Here is a 17,007-nt window from a genome sequence, read left to right as displayed (position 1 = left end):
GTACATGTGTGGTATAACTTTGGGGGTAGAATGTGTAGCCTCTATCGAGTCGGGCCGTTATTGATTAGGTCTAAGAGTTTGTTAGCAAGATAGCAATATGTGACAGTTGAAACATATGATACAGCAATATCGTTGTCAGAATATCATGTAAATATTGTGTCACAAACATTTCAAAAAGTATTGCCCCAATGGAGTTAAAAATAGTAAATCTACATCCAATGGGACTATACTTCTGTGAACAATATTAAGGAGACAATAAATAGGTCAGGTAATATTTTTGTAGATGATAGCGTAATATCCAATTGTGTTGACTTGCTTAATCACAGGATGATATACCACAGGACTGCATATCAGCTCTTAGTTCAGAAGAGTTTGGTGTGTTTTATGTACCCCCAAAGAATAGTATATCTTTGTCTATCTGGTGAAGTAGAAATATTAGGATGAGCAGGGGGATCAATCCTAACAAGCAGGTAAAATGTGGACCACCCCCATATTCACTGTTTAGGCCTTCCTCTAAAGAGTCAATTGTAAGATGGATCTTCGTATAAAGACATTGGTCTTCTCAGAGATTAAGGATGAACCCTCAATTAACAAGTATTCCTAAAAACTCAAGATTATTCTGTCTCCACTCCAATTCAATACCTAGTGGGCACTCTTGACATGGTTAATGTTATACTACCGTTCCAGTTAACCTTAAATGTACAAAAATGAAAATTATGAATTGAGGGGAAGTAGGGAGGGCTGTGAACTAAACTGCTGAGTCAAAGCAGAATACTAATAGCATGGGGCAGTGGTATAATTGTTGATCTTCGAGTGTTTGCTCCTATGACATCTGTCAGACAGTTGCCTGTTTCTAGAGGTTCTGGAACTAACAGGAAGAGATCAGGCAATAACGGGGCATCCCTGTCTCAGGCCCCTGTGAACTACAAAAGTATTGAATAGATGCCCCACATATTTCCTGTGCCACAAGGATAACACATGGCCGACACAATTTTTTTATTCATACTCTGTCCTATCCATGTCTTTTTCAAGTGTTAGGAACAGATACCCCATATAACAAACAAATTCCTCTTCGGCATCCAGTGAGATAAATATAGCTTCTTCCAAGGTGTCCATGCTGAGCCATAACATATGACGCAATGTCCCATGATGTTTTTGGAATGAGAATCCAAGGACAAATAATTTAAAAACGTGTATTTTAAAATGCACATGTACCCTTAGGTCTCTTGGGACTAAAATAATATGTTTATCGTTACCCACCAATAGTACAAAGTAGTCTTTCTATTGACTTCAGAATTATGAAGATCTGATTGGACCCACTGTGATCGAAACCTGTTCCCATGAGATAAAACAGAGATTCCTGAAGTGGATACATTTGTCCACGGAACCACCTGGGCCGCCATCTAGTAACAAATGTCACTTGTGACTGAGTTTATGATGGGCGACCATATGCCTGTTAGAATTTTAACCAGAGTCTTCAACAATACATTGATTAAAAATATTTGGAGATAGCTGACACTTTATAAGGTGCCCCTGACGGGTTTGAGATGAACACAAACTAACGCCTTGTACAACAACAATCCAAGTACCAGTGGATTACTCTTCCTTGTGTGAGTGAATCATGAATGTCAGTCAGCTGTGCTTTGCCCAGCTTATAGAATCTTTCTCCAACAATTGGGTTAATGGCAATTAAGTGATGGGTAAGTAATTTCACCCGCTGATATTTTCTTTCTTGTAATGCTTTCTTCTCTGTTTCCACTTGAGGTATGTCTTGCCAGGAAAAGAAATCTTCCGCTGCAGATGTGGTTTCCTCACTCCTCTGCAGGTTTGGTTTCCCCAATCCCTGAAATATACAACTCTATATAGTAACTATCTAATGTATTTAATATGTTTTGAGTAAGGCCATTGGGTTTATTCAATTTTGCAGCTGCGGCGATTTTCACATCATTATAGATTTGTCACATTTGACACATAAGCCGTCATCTACCACATGATCTGCAGATATTAACAAAAAGTAGTTTCTAGCTCAAACTGTTCAAAAGTTATAAAAATAAAGCGACATGTGTTGCTGCTCGGTAGTAGGCCCTTTGCAAAGATGGAATGGTCACCTTTCTGTTGCTTATTGCTATATTTGGGTGTTAAACAGGTTTTAATGAGATGCAACCGATACCCAGACAGTGTTTACAAGTTTACAAATTACTAAATAATGATGTAATTCTATTACAAAATATGCTGCTTTATGCTGCATAATTAGATTTTTCTTGCCATATCATTTTCTCAAATCAGCTGCATAATTTACTTAACTCTGCTGTATAATTTGGCACTCTCAAGCCGCATAATTCTGGTGGCCCTGGTATTGGGGATGCTTTTGTACGAAGCCCTGGCTATATTAGATGATAGGTATCGCAGAGAGTGCAAGGTTGAGTTGCTAACTACATATCGAATTTTCACCTTCTTAATAAATTTGTCATTGTAGATGAATAAGGGAATGACCAGATCTGGGGTTAAAGAGCGAGTTAAGAGAGATCTTAGAACTTTTCTGTTTCAGTCAGTGGAGTGTCTTTTGTATCTAGGTGATAGGTCTTGAAAGAAGATTCAAGTCACTTCTGTTCCCACTTAATCTTCTTCTTGTGTAAGGCAATCTCTCTCATCATTCCCACTTGTAGAGAAGTCCTATCCGCTGCCTATGAGGTTACGCTGTTTTCCAACGGATATGTCTTACTATGGTTTGTAGCTCATTCATTTCAGCAGTAAGTTTACGCTTGGTTAATTTTCCATGATTTGAGTAGAAGGGCAGCCTGGATACACTCAAGGATTAAGGTCTCTGGAGAGTGATCTGATAGTGTGCCCACATGGATGTATCAATGCAAAACATTTGGCAGCAGTGAGCCAGTGATAAAGACGCATTTTCTTCCCTTGGTGCAAATGGCATACAATAGAAAGGAGTGATCAATCTTGGTTGTATGTACCGGTCTGCAGACATCCAGCAGGAAGTCTCAGTTGCACAATTCTAGTTGCCCTGGTTATAAGACATATTTATGCTTAGATGTTTGGGTGTGCCTCTTGGTGCCATTTCCAATAGTTCCAATCCCATGAAAGGGGCAGCTGTCCTGAAGTGATTGTAAAGTCTGAATAAAGGCAAGAAAACCTTGTTCATAAACATATCACCCATCATGAGAAGTACCACTGTCTTTCTACCTCTTCCAGGCATTCTCTATCTCGGTCTTTCCATGTCTGCAAATGTATTTCTCTCTGTCTCCCATGTCTCTCTCCCCTGTGTCTCTCTCCTTTTGTCTTTCTCTGTACCAGTCTTTTTATCCTGTTCGCTCACTCTGACTCCCCTGACTTATCTTTGCAGCGTGATGTCTCTCTCAGAACCCTTCTTCTCTTTCTCTGACTTTGTATGTATCTCTCTGTCTTTTACTCTTTTAGTTTCCCTCTATCCATGTCTCTTTCTTTCTCCACATCTCTCCCTGTCCTAGGACGTTCCTATTATCTTGGACAAATATTTTCAAACTCTGCACTTAATCTTTGAAGCCTGCTTTGCAAACTGGAAAGTTTCAGAGGCGAAATTGTTTGAATGTGTTTGTCAGTGCTCAATGTAGTCCGCTGTGCATTTTTATTACTACCATCTGACCCTGCTTCGATGGGGTCAGTGGACACTTCATCTTCTTAAATCTCAACTATTCTTTTCTCTATTTATAAATGTTGGCTGTAAGTCATCCTCTTCCCTCCCATATCACACTAGATCTTACCATTTGCACCTACTCACATATACCACATACCAGACCTTCAATTAACTTCGACGTGAGAACCTTATGAAAAAGCTACAAATATGGATTCAGCTTTTGAAGGGATCTGAGAAATATTTGTCCCTTTACTAAGTAAAAAATGCCTCAGACATTTGTAGACTTAGAAGGACTAATTTGTGAATTTATAACTGTAACTAGAAAACATTGATACATTTAAATATACTATGCGCTTTAAAATTGCACATGTTGTTTTATTGTTTTTAATGTAAACTCGAGCTGAGCAGGAGGCTATGATCAGTCAGCCTCTTTTTGAACACTGTAGCCCCATCCTTGCTGCAGTCAGGGTCTCAAATCATAAGCACCTGAGGCTTCTTGTTCCTCGAAAGTGTTTTCCTTGCAACAGGGCCCATCCCCCAGGCTGCAGAGTAAACTGACTTCATGAGATCCTGGAACACTGGCCTCTTGATATTCTAATGGCCCTTGTAATGCACAGGTGCCTATTTACACGTTGATAGCTGCCCATATCGAAGTCCTGCCATGAGCGTCCTCTCAAGGCACATATTTTAACATCTTCGATGGTAGACTGAGGAAAGGGCATTGTCTACATGCTATGGAGCAAAAACTAAAGGCTTTTGTGTTTTAAAAGCAAAATAATGTGAATTGCACAGACCCCTAATCATCAGGCATTTGTAAAAATGTGTCCTGTTAATAATTTTTTAATTTTCATGTAAGCCTTCTGCAACTTTGACACTGTTAAAGAAACGAATTTCTAACAATGAGCCTTCAATGAGAGATTAGCGCTAACAGCAGTTTTAAATTGACCTCATCAGAAAAACCTGAAATAATTTGGTGCTGAAGTCATGTTAAAATATCATTGTTGCTAAATCAAGCAGTATGAGCAGTCTTTACATGCTTCCAGAATAAGAAGATATCGAGCCAGTGCAGACATTCCAACACTCCCCAGTTCTTAAAGGCAGCTGCTCAGGTCATTTCCCCACATCCTCTACCTTCCTGGATTTCTCTTTGGTCAGCCCATTATGTGTTCCGGTCCCCAGCAATATAATTTTTGTTTACTCACATATCCCCGTTTGTAGTGCGCACTACTGAAGATGCGAACAGCTTAAATAACCTCAGCATTATAACTCCAAAACGTTCAGCTGGTGAAGAGATCGGAGAGGCATGTAACTCTTTCGGTCTGCGCAAACTCGCCATGGAACTGCAGTATGTTTAAGTACAAATGAAATAATTTACACAGTAAACTATGCTGCGCCTTTAAATCATACATCCTTAACAGTTGCTCTTGTTTGTAGAAATGCTCGCAGATTTAAGTTCTGCAGAGACAGCCTCTGTTTGCTCAACGGCATCCTATGCTGCTTCTCTGTAGAAAGGTGTGTTAGAGGCAGGACCCACCCCCCAGTCAGAGTTAAGAGAACGCGGATCTCTTGCGATGCTAATTGTCCCTTTGTTATGCGAAGAGAGGCATTTTGCAGCTCTAGTCCGGCGGCATCCTGAAGCCTTCTTAGAGTTTCCTCTCAAAGCAGCGTTCACAGACGCTGTTGAGAAATGCGTCATAGATTTTAGAATCATGCCAAACAAGTGCACCACTCTTTTAAGGGCTGATGACTTTAATCAGGTAACCTCCACGTGCCTAAAACAACAACAACAAAAAAAGATTGGGTCAGAAATAAAAATAGTCGACCTTTGACTTCTATTTCTGAGCTGCACTGTCAGAACCTAAATATTAACTATGAATTATTTTGATGCTAGGTTCTGACAGTGCAGCTCAGAAATAGAAGTCATAGGTCGACTATTTTTATTTCTGACCCACTCTTTTTTTGTTGTTGTTGTTTTAGGCACGTGGAGGTTACCTGATTAAAGTCATCAGCCCTTAAAAGAGTGGTGCACTTGTTTGGCATGATTCTAAAATCTATGACGCATTTCTCAACAGCGTCTGTGAACGCTGCTTTGAGAGGAAACTCTAAGAAGGCTTCAGGATGCCGCCGGACTAGAGCTGCAAAATGCCTCTCTTCGCATAACAAAGGGACAATTAGCATCGCAAGAGATCCGCGTTCTCTTAACTCTGACTGGGGGGTGGGTCCTGCCTCTAACACACCTTTCTACAGAGAAGCAGCATAGGATGCCGTTGAGCAAACAGAGGCTGTCTCTGCAGAACTTAAATCTGCGAGCATTTCTACAAACAAGAGCAACTGTTAAGGATGTATGATTTAAAGGCGCAGCATAGTTTACTGTGTAAATTATTTCATTTGTACTTAAACATACTGCAGTTCCATGGCGAGTTTGCGCAGACCGAAAGAGTTACATGCCTCTCCGATCTCTTCACCAGCTGAACGTTTTGGAGTTATAATGCTGAGGTTATTTAAGCTGTTCGCATCTTCAGTAGTGCGCACTACAAACGGGGATATGTGAGTAAACAAAAATTATATTGCTGGGGACCGGAACACATAATGGGCTGACCAAAGAGAAATCCAGGAAGGTAGAGGATGTGGGGAAATGACCTGAGCAGCTGCCTTTAAGAACTGGGGAGTGTTGGAATGTCTGCACTGGCTCGATATCTTCTTATTCTGGAAGCATGTAAAGACTGCTCATACTGCTTGATTTAGCAACAATGATATTTTAACATGACTTCAGCACCAAATTATTTCAGGTCTTCTGATGAGGTCAATTTAAAACTGCTGTTAGCGCTAATCTCTCATTGAAGGCTCATTGTTAGAAATTCGTTTCTTTAACAGTGTCAAAGTTGCAGAAGGCTTACATGAAAGTTAAAAAATTATTAACAGGACACATTTTTACAAATGCCTGATGATTAGGGGTCTGTGCAATTCACATTATTTTGCTTTTAAAACACAAAAGCCTTTAGTTTTTGCTCCATAGCATGTAGACAATGCCCTTTCCTCAGTCTACCATCGAAGATGTTAAAATATGTGCCTTGAGAGGACGCTCATGGCAGGACTTCGATATGGGCAGCTATCAACGTGTAAATAGGCACCTGTGCATTACAAGGGCCATTAGAATATCAAGAGGCCAGTGTTCCAGGATCTCATGAAGTCAGTTTACTCTGCAGCCTGGGGGATGGGCCCTGTTGCAAGGAAAACACTTTCGAGGAACAAGAAGCCTCAGGTGCTTATGATTTGAGACCCTGACTGCAGCAAGGATGGGGCTACAGTGTTCAAAAAGAGGCTGACTGATCATAGCCTCCTGCTCAGCTCGAGTTTACATTAAAAACAATAAAACAACATGTGCAATTTTAAAGCGCATAGTATATTTAAATGTATCAATGTTTTCTAGTTACAGTTATAAATTCACAAATTAGTCCTTCTAAGTCTACAAATGTCTGAGGCATTTTTTACTTAGTAAAGGGACAAATATTTCTCAGATCCCTTCAAAAGCTGAATCCATATTTGTAGCTTTTTCATAAGGTTCTCACGTCGAAGTTAATTGAAGGTCTGGTATGTGGTATATGTGAGTAGGTGCAAATGGTAAGATCTAGTGTGATATGGGAGGGAAGAGGATGACTTACAGCCAACATTTATAAATAGAGAAAAGAATAGTTGAGATTTAAGAAGATGAAGTGTCCACTGACCCCATCGAAGCAGGGTCAGATGGTAGTAATAAAAATGCACAGCGGACTACATTGAGCACTGACAAACACATTCAAACAATTTCGCCTCTGAAACTTTCCAGTTTGCAAAGCAGGCTTCAAAGATTAAGTGCAGAGTTTGAAAATATTTGTCCAAGATAATAGGAACGTCCTAGGACAGGGAGAGATGTGGAGAAAGAAAGAGACATGGATAGAGGGAAACTAAAAGAGTAAAAGACAGAGAGATACATACAAAGTCAGAGAAAGAGAAGAAGGGTTCTGAGAGAGACATCACGCTGCAAAGATAAGTCAGGGGAGTCAGAGTGAGCGAACAGGATAAAAAGACTGGTACAGAGAAAGACAAAAGGAGAGAGACACAGGGGAGAGAGACATGGGAGACAGAGAGAAATACATTTGCAGACATGGAAAGACCGAGATAGAGAATGCCTGGAAGAGGTAGAAAGACAGTGGTACTTCTCATGATGGGTGATATGTTTATGAACAAGGTTTTCTTGCCTTTATTCAGACTTTACAATCACTTCAGGACAGCTGCCCCTTTCATGGGATTGGAACTATTGGAAATGGCACCAAGAGGCACACCCAAACATCTAAGCATAAATATGTCTTATAACCAGGGCAACTAGAATTGTGCAACTGAGACTTCCTGCTGGATGTCTGCAGACCGGTACATACAACCAAGATTGATCACTCCTTTCTATTGTATGCCATTTGCACCAAGGGAAGAAAATGCGTCTTTATCACTGGCTCACTGCTGCCAAATGTTTTGCATTGATACATCCATGTGGGCACACTATCAGATCACTCTCCAGAGACCTTAATCCTTGAGTGTATCCAGGCTGCCCTTCTACTCAAATCATGGAAAATTAACCAAGCGTAAACTTACTGCTGAAATGAATGAGCTACAAACCATAGTAAGACATATCCGTTGGAAAACAGCGTAACCTCATAGGCAGCGGATAGGACTTCTCTACAAGTGGGAATGATGAGAGAGATTGCCTTACACAAGAAGAAGATTAAGTGGGAACAGAAGTGACTTGAATCTTCTTTCAAGACCTATCACCTAGATACAAAAGACACTCCACTGACTGAAACAGAAAAGTTCTAAGATCTCTCTTAACTCGCTCTTTAACCCCAGATCTGGTCATTCCCTTATTCATCTACAATGACAAATTTATTAAGAAGGTGAAAATTCGATATGTAGTTAGCAACTCAACCTTGCACTCTCTGCGATACCTATCATCTAATATAGCCAGGGCTTCGTACAAAAGCATCCCCAATACCAGGGCCACCAGAATTATGCGGCTTGAGAGTGCCAAATTATACAGCAGAGTTAAGTAAATTATGCAGCTGATTTGAGAAAATGATATGGCAAGAAAAATCTAATTATGCAGCATAAAGCAGCATATTTTGTAATAGAATTACATCATTATTTAGTAATTTGTAAACTTGTAAACACTGTCTGGGTATCGGTTGCATCTCATTAAAACCTGTTTAACACCCAAATATAGCAATAAGCAACAGAAAGGTGACCATTCCATCTTTGCAAAGGGCCTACTACCGAGCAGCAACACATGTCGCTTTATTTTTATAACTTTTGAACAGTTTGAGCTAGAAACTACTTTTTGTTAATATCTGCAGATCATGTGGTAGATGACGGCTTATGTGTCAAATGTGACAAATCTATAATGATGTGAAAATCGCCGCAGCTGCAAAATTGAATAAACCCAATGGCCTTACTCAAAACATATTAAATACATTAGATAGTTACTATATAGAGTTGTATATTTCAGGGATTGGGGAAACCAAACCTGCAGAGGAGTGAGGAAACCACATCTGCAGCGGAAGATTTCTTTTCCTGGCAAGACATACCTCAAGTGGAAACAGAGAAGAAAGCATTACAAGAAAGAAAATATCAGCGGGTGAAATTACTTACCCATCACTTAATTGCCATTAACCCAATTGTTGGAGAAAGATTCTATAAGCTGGGCAAAGCACAGCTGACTGACATTCATGATTCACTCACACAAGGAAGAGTAATCCACTGGTACTTGGATTGTTGTTGTACAAGGCGTTAGTTTGTGTTCATCTCAAACCCGTCAGGGGCACCTTATAAAGTGTCAGCTATCTCCAAATATTTTTAATCAATGTATTGTTGAAGACTCTGGTTAAAATTCTAACAGGCATATGGTCGCCCATCATAAACTCAGTCACAAGTGACATTTGTTACTAGATGGCGGCCCAGGTGGTTCCGTGGACAAATGTATCCACTTCAGGAATCTCTGTTTTATCTCATGGGAACAGGTTTCGATCACAGTGGGTCCAATCAGATCTTCATAATTCTGAAGTCAATAGAAAGACTACTTTGTACTATTGGTGGGTAACGATAAACATATTATTTTAGTCCCAAGAGACCTAAGGGTACATGTGCATTTTAAAATACACGTTTTTAAATTATTTGTCCTTGGATTCTCATTCCAAAAACATCATGGGACATTGCGTCATATGTTATGGCTCAGCATGGACACCTTGGAAGAAGCTATATTTATCTCACTGGATGCCGAAGAGGAATTTGTTTGTTATATGGGGTATCTGTTCCTAACACTTGAAAAAGACATGGATAGGACAGAGTATGAATAAAAAAATTGTGTCGGCCATGTGTTATCCTTGTGGCACAGGAAATATGTGGGGCATCTATTCAATACTTTTGTAGTTCACAGGGGCCTGAGACAGGGATGCCCCGTTATTGCCTGATCTCTTCCTGTTAGTTCCAGAACCTCTAGAAACAGGCAACTGTCTGACAGATGTCATAGGAGCAAACACTCGAAGATCAACAATTATACCACTGCCCCATGCTATTAGTATTCTGCTTTGACTCAGCAGTTTAGTTCACAGCCCTCCCTACTTCCCCTCAATTCATAATTTTCATTTTTGTACATTTTAAGGTTAACTGGAACGGTAGTATAACATTAACCATGTCAAGAGTGCCCACTAGGTATTGAATTGGAGTGGAGACAGAATAATCTTGAGTTTTTAGGAATACTTGTTAATTGAGGGTTCATCCTTAATCTCTGAGAAGACCAATGTCTTTATACGAAGATCCATCTTACAATTGACTCTTTAGAGGAAGGCCTAAACAGTGAATATGGGGGTGGTCCACATTTTACCTGCTTGTTAGGATTGATCCCCCTGCTCATCCTAATATTTCTACTTCACCAGATAGACAAAGATATACTATTCTTTGGGGGTACATAAAACACACCAAACTCTTCTGAACTAAGAGCTGATATGCAGTCCTGTGGTATATCATCCTGTGATTAAGCAAGTCAACACAATTGGATATTACGCTATCATCTACAAAAATATTACCTGACCTATTTATTGTCTCCTTAATATTGTTCACAGAAGTATAGTCCCATTGGATGTAGATTTACTATTTTTAACTCCATTGGGGCAATACTTTTTGAAAATGTTTGTGACACAATATTTACATGATATTCTGACAACGATATTGCTGTATCATATGTTTCAACTGTCACATATTGCTATCTTGCTAACAAACTCTTAGACCTAATCAATAACGGCCCGACTCGATAGAGGCTACACATTCTACCCCCAAAGTTATACCACACATGTACCATGATTCCCCACTCATGAAAACAATGGACAACCCACTCTTATGGCCAATGATCCTAACCTGGAAAGCTATTCATAAGCATCTGACCATGTCACACTTTTAAACTCCATTTGAGTGGAAATCCAACTGTGGTAAAACATCAAATGTGCGGTAACCATACCTCTTCATGAAAAATGATGCACCTGCGTGAACCACAGTATCCAGAATGAAGGACTGTGTGTTATGTTGTTTTATGCATTAGTGTTGCAAAAAATACCTAATACAGAGCAAAATGAATTTGTATTTGCAGCCCGCAAAATACTACTTTTAACTGAGTGGAAAAGAAATATGCAACACAGTGTAGTAATGATCTTACAATGTTGCATGCCTTTTAATTTATTACTAAATACTAAATGAAACATATTTCCCACTGGAGGATTTTAACAGGATTTACCGTGGTTGACTAAATCTGGCTATGCAGCGTACTTTGGTAAATAACTAACGCCTTTCTTGGATAATTTCCTTAACGTTGATGCACATTATGTATTTTCAGTATTAATTTCCGAGAATCTAGTTCTTAAAACACACCAGCCCTTACTGGGAAATCTTTTTCTGATGGCTCTTCTGGATAAATACAGAACCAAATGTGTTCCTAAGAATGCAAAGCGTGCCTAAAATAGCGCTGTTTTGTACATTCAGTGAAAGAATTCCAAACATAATACCAAAGCTTTTTCAGTCAGGTAGCACATTAGTCTTTGGGGTGCCAATGTTAGTTGTAAGTGAATAGTCAAGTCAATGTATTTAGACAATAGAAATTAAAAGTGGTTCTGATGGTTCAGTACTTTATTCATTTCCCCCCAAAAAGAGGTGCCTTTCAGTTCAAATTAAAGCAAATAAAGGACTATTTCTCTGTTTAACCGCTTAGAATCTTTGGGCTGAATACCATTTCAACAGTTTTAGCAGTTTTTTTACTTGCACTGGACATCTTCTAAGGGTGGGGAGATATATGGCCAGAACAGCAAAGAAAAATAATGTTTTTCCCGTTTACACAATATATGCAGGCACCGCGGTAGTTTGGAGAAAGCTATTAGAGACTTCTAGTATATTGAAGCAGATTATGAAAACAGACATAATATGAAGAATTGTTAAATCAGTGGGGGTAATCTGTATCCAGTTTACAATAAACTACAAGGTGCGGACAAGTCGTAGGTTTCTGTTGAGGGGCCACAATAATGAAAGGATTGTTTCTCGCAGAAAAACTCATTTTATACTGTGCAGGTGCGGCCCGTCACGCACAAAAGCCTCTTCGGAGTTTGCAGGATTCCGAATGTTCTGCATCCTACGATCCGACCGTCAGCCTCAAGAGGAAGGCGTGACCCATAACTTCCAGCTATTGTCATGTCTTTTTGTCTCTTTACCTGGCTGGCGCTGGATTAGAAAGCCTTTCTTCAGCAGCAGGACAGCCACGCCGGAGAAAGAAGATCAAATTAACGTATGTAAAGCCAGAGCCAAGCATCCTCATCCCCCAATCCTCCAGGTATTTGCTTTAGGTATTCAAGAAAGACGACTTTACGAAGCAGTCACCACATCTTGAGCCGTCAACATTAGGTCATTTGAATCTCGTCAGTAAAACGGAATACTGACTCCGAGATAACACAGTTTGAAAATGTAAAAGGTGCTTGTTTTTTTTACAATTTAGTTGTGATAGTAAGCAATATATAACGGCAATTCAAACAAATGTAAACACCACAGATTGTTATAAGCTGAACTTTCTCAGTGTATTAAAACTATTTTCAAAGTAACGTTGTGCAGAAAGATTACACTTTTCCTCATAAGGCTGGATTAAAAGATAAAAAACTTAGTTTTCCAAAACTGAAATGACACATGATGTGATTAAATCTGAAATGGAAGTCACAAGCTTTTAAAAACCTTCACTGTATTCCAACACGTTACTGCAAAATGAAATATTGTTCAATCATTTCCCAAATGGTGGGTAGTACATCGAATCAGAACATTCAACAAACTCCTTATATTTTGTGGGTGCTTCAAATTCACATTTTACTGTTAGCTAAAACTATTGTCCTACTCACAGCAGAGAAACAGAAAAAAGACATAAGGAGACAGAAAAATATTGACAAAGAGAATAGAGGGACTAGAATAGATCACTAGATAGATGACAGTGAGAGACATAATGAAAGTGAGAGCGGTTGCAACACAGCCCTATACGTAGATATATAGGCAGATAAGGATGGCCAGAGGGCCAGAGAGATAGACAGAGATGGTTACAGATAGAAACAGACCTAGATATTGAGCTCAAAGCTCAAAGCTCCTGGGTGGCTGTGGTTTATTATTTTATAAGGGGTTTGTATTTACCTATTTTTGATCATTGCCATAGGCAGGTTTGTGAGGACCCTTTACCACTTTGACACCTACATGCCATAGCCTTCCTCCAAGGCCCTGGGCTGGGACTCAGGACTGCTCCGCAGCTGTTCAGACAACAGCTGTCTGCAACCCCCAGTTTTAAACATGCCCAGACATTTCCCTCCTACATTCACTCACTTTTCTTTGCACTTTTAAACACATATACAATTACCCATGTTATGCAGCCAGACCAGTCAAATTTAAGACCAACAGTTTGCTGCCAGACCTGCCAAATTTAAGACCATCAGTTTGCTTCCAGACCTGTCAAATTTAAGACCAGACCTGTCAATTTTAAGGCCAGTAGTTTGCTGCCAAACCTGTCAAATTTAAGACCAGCAGTTTGCTGCCAGACCTGTCAAATTTAATACCAGACCTGTCAATTTTAAGGCAGCAGTTTAAGGCCAGACCTGTCCGATTTAAGACCAGCAGTTTGCTGCCAGACCTGTCAAATTTAAGACCAGACCTGTCAATTTTAAGGCCAGCAGTTTACGGCCAGACCTGTCAAATTTAAGGCCAGACCTGTCAAATTTAAGACCAGAGTTTAAGGCCAGACCTGTCAAATTTAAGACCAGAGTTTAAGGCCAGACCTGTCAAATTTAAGGCCTGTCAAATTTAAGGCCAGAGTTTAAGGCCAGACCTGTCAAATTTAAGGCCTGTCAAATTTAAGGCCAGAGTATGCTGCCAGACCTGTCAAATTTAAGGCCAGAGTTTGCTGCCAGACCTGTCAAATTTAAGGCCAGACCTGTCAAATTTAAGGCCAGAGTTTGCTGCCAGGCCTGTCAAATTTGGGACCAGGGGTTTTGCAATGTGTTTTTTACATCCTAACAGCTGGCCCCCTGTTTCAGGGTCTCATGGGAAGCTTTGCCTCAACATGCTACCTGGTTTTTTTCGCATCTCAAAGCTCAGGGGTTGCTGGGGTTTATTATTTTATAAGGTGTTTGTATTAACCTATTTTTTTTGGGAGAGAATTACCATAGGCAGGTTTGTGAGGACCATTTACAACTTTGACACCTACATGCCACAGACTTCCTCCCAGGCCCTGGGCTGTGGGGACTCAGGACTGCTCTGCATCTGTTCAGCCAACAGCTGTCTGCAACCTCCCAGTTTTAAACATGCCCAGGCATTTCCCTACTACATGCACACACTTTTTCTATGTACTTTTTTTAAAACACATACACAATTACCCCATGTTTTGCAATCAAACCTGTCAGTTTTGGGACTAGCCCTATATGTCACCCATTTAAAACCAGAGTGTTTGCGGCCAGCAAGTTGCTGCCAGACTTGTCAAATTTCCAGACACAAGTTTAAGACTAGGCCTGTCATATTTAAGACTAGAACCATCACATTTAAGGCCAGGATTCCTGGCCGGAGCTGTCAAATTTAAGGCCAGAGTTGAAGTGAAGGTATCACTATATACTACTAATGTCCAATGGGGATAGGAGCTCCCGGTTTCAGCTAGTTTTGAAATGTGAGCAAGGTAATCCCTCAAAAGGTAAATAACAGGGAAACATTGTTTCAAGTAAAATGTCAACAAGAAAATGTATACCAGTTCACCCATGAATTCACAACCATGTCTTGCAAACCCAAAAGGTAAACAACAGGAAAGCATAAATGGCATGAACTTCAAAAAAGAAAGTGAGCTCCAGGTCACCCACAAATGTGGAACAATATCACGCGAATTTACCAGAGTGGAAACTTTCCCCATGGAACTCATCAACGTGAAGCTCATGCACATCAAAATGTCACTCATATTTGTACTGCCCAAAATCAGAGCATCATGACTCACTTTGTAGAGGGTGAGGGACGTGCAGATCAGACGTCTCGGGAAGCCTCCTTTGATTGGTTGTTCCTCTTATTCAAGTATGTCCTTGTCACTACTGATGAAGGGGGAGGATTAAGCACTCTGGATGCTGTCTGCAGATTTACGCTTGCAGTGAAGCTCATTGGAATTGGACATTATTGTTTTACCCGCTGATTCACTTGCCTACTCCAGTGCTTATGATATCTAATTCTAAGGGGGTCTTAAGCCATAAAAACTAATGTCATGCCCAGAAAGCCTGTCTGACTGCCGTAGACCACACCTGGCAGAGAGGTTCCTAAAAGCCCCCGGCAGCAAAGTGGAACTTCAGCTGCTTGACACCAAGCGTACCACAACCTTCTAATCAACTTAAACCCCTGCATTCAACCTTTGTCAGTCAATCAACCTACCTGCACCAAGGTGAAAAATTAGGAGTTGGTCCTGACTTCAGGGTTCCCCTTGACAATCTGATGACCTCAGAGGTCCACCATTACTTCTGTTTTCTTGGGCACCTCCTCTCTTGAAGCCACCTCGGAGAAGTACTCCACCTTCAATTCGGACCTAAATTAATTCAATCTACCCTGGACTGACCAGACAGCCAACTTCCCACCTCTAAGTGATGCAGAACAATGCTGCAGGATTGGTAGTGGGAAAGAACAACAAATGATGTCATCTCACAAATAGTGACATCTCTGCTGTAGCTCAGTGCTAACTCATGAGCCACCTCAGAAATTCCCAACAACAAATTAAAGCCTGTTAGGCCTCCCTTAGGCTCCCAGCGCTCCTGGTACCAGTCTTCTACACCCCAACAGCACAACATGGCTGCTGCTGACCAGAGACACAATTTTGCCCTCCTGCTGCTGAAGCAGGGGAAGGCATAACAATAGGCATCCTGTCACAGGGTGGTGTGACCACCTCCTAGACAGGATTTAGTGTATTGGGGCAGGGTGGGTGCGCTTGCCAGTGCCACTCAGTCTGCACGAGGGCACATTTGGTTCCTCCTTGCATAGTCCAGTTCAAACCAGCTCTGGGAGCCCTTGGCTCCCACTCTGGCCTTAAACTGGACAAAGGACATGTGAATAACCTCCCCCCTGTCCAAACCCTCCCCTGAGAGGGTCCCCTGAATCGTCCAAACCCTTTCTTTAGGGTACCTAAGGGCTTACCTGGGTGTAGGTCCCTAGATTCGTTGTGGTACATGATTCAATTCAGACACCACTTCAACTTCTACCGTCAGGGCACTCTGGACTTCGCTGAACTTCGTTTGGGCCTGACTTTGCCCCCCTTTCAGTCTGCTGCATCATCTGTGCCTGTGCATCATACAGGAACCTTCCGAAGCCTGTGGGCATCCAAGACACCTGAAGGCATCTCTCTTGAAGTGAAGGAGTCACTTCCCTGCATCTGCAGGTACCGCAACTAAGCTTACCGGTTTGCTGATCCTGAGCTCCTACAGATTCCGAAAGGTTCAACAACACGGGTGGTGGTTCTCCACAGCTCTTGAGGCCTGCTATATCCTCTCACCAGGTTTGAGGCTAGTATCCATCGTGGGAGCCGCAGGAATTGAATCCCTGTGCGCCGCATCAACTTGCCGTTGCAAATGCTTGTTGGCTTCCTTCCACCAAGATCTTTGGGTTCCGAGTACCCCAACCTCAAACATCTCCAGTGACCAGAATCGTTATCCACACCACATCGTTTGCACCATGGCCTGCATCTTTTGGTGTGCTGCTCGAGGTCCTCTTGCGACTCCAGTGCCTCCGGCCTGAGTCCTACTGAGGGTTATCTTTGTTTCTTTTTGCTCCCCTGATTG

The sequence above is a fragment of the Lissotriton helveticus genome, chromosome 12, assembly GCF_964261635.1.
Source record: "Lissotriton helveticus chromosome 12, aLisHel1.1, whole genome shotgun sequence".
In the NCBI taxonomy this organism is placed as follows: domain Eukaryota; kingdom Metazoa; phylum Chordata; class Amphibia; order Caudata; family Salamandridae; genus Lissotriton; species Lissotriton helveticus.
This window is presented reverse-complemented; position numbering follows the sequence as displayed.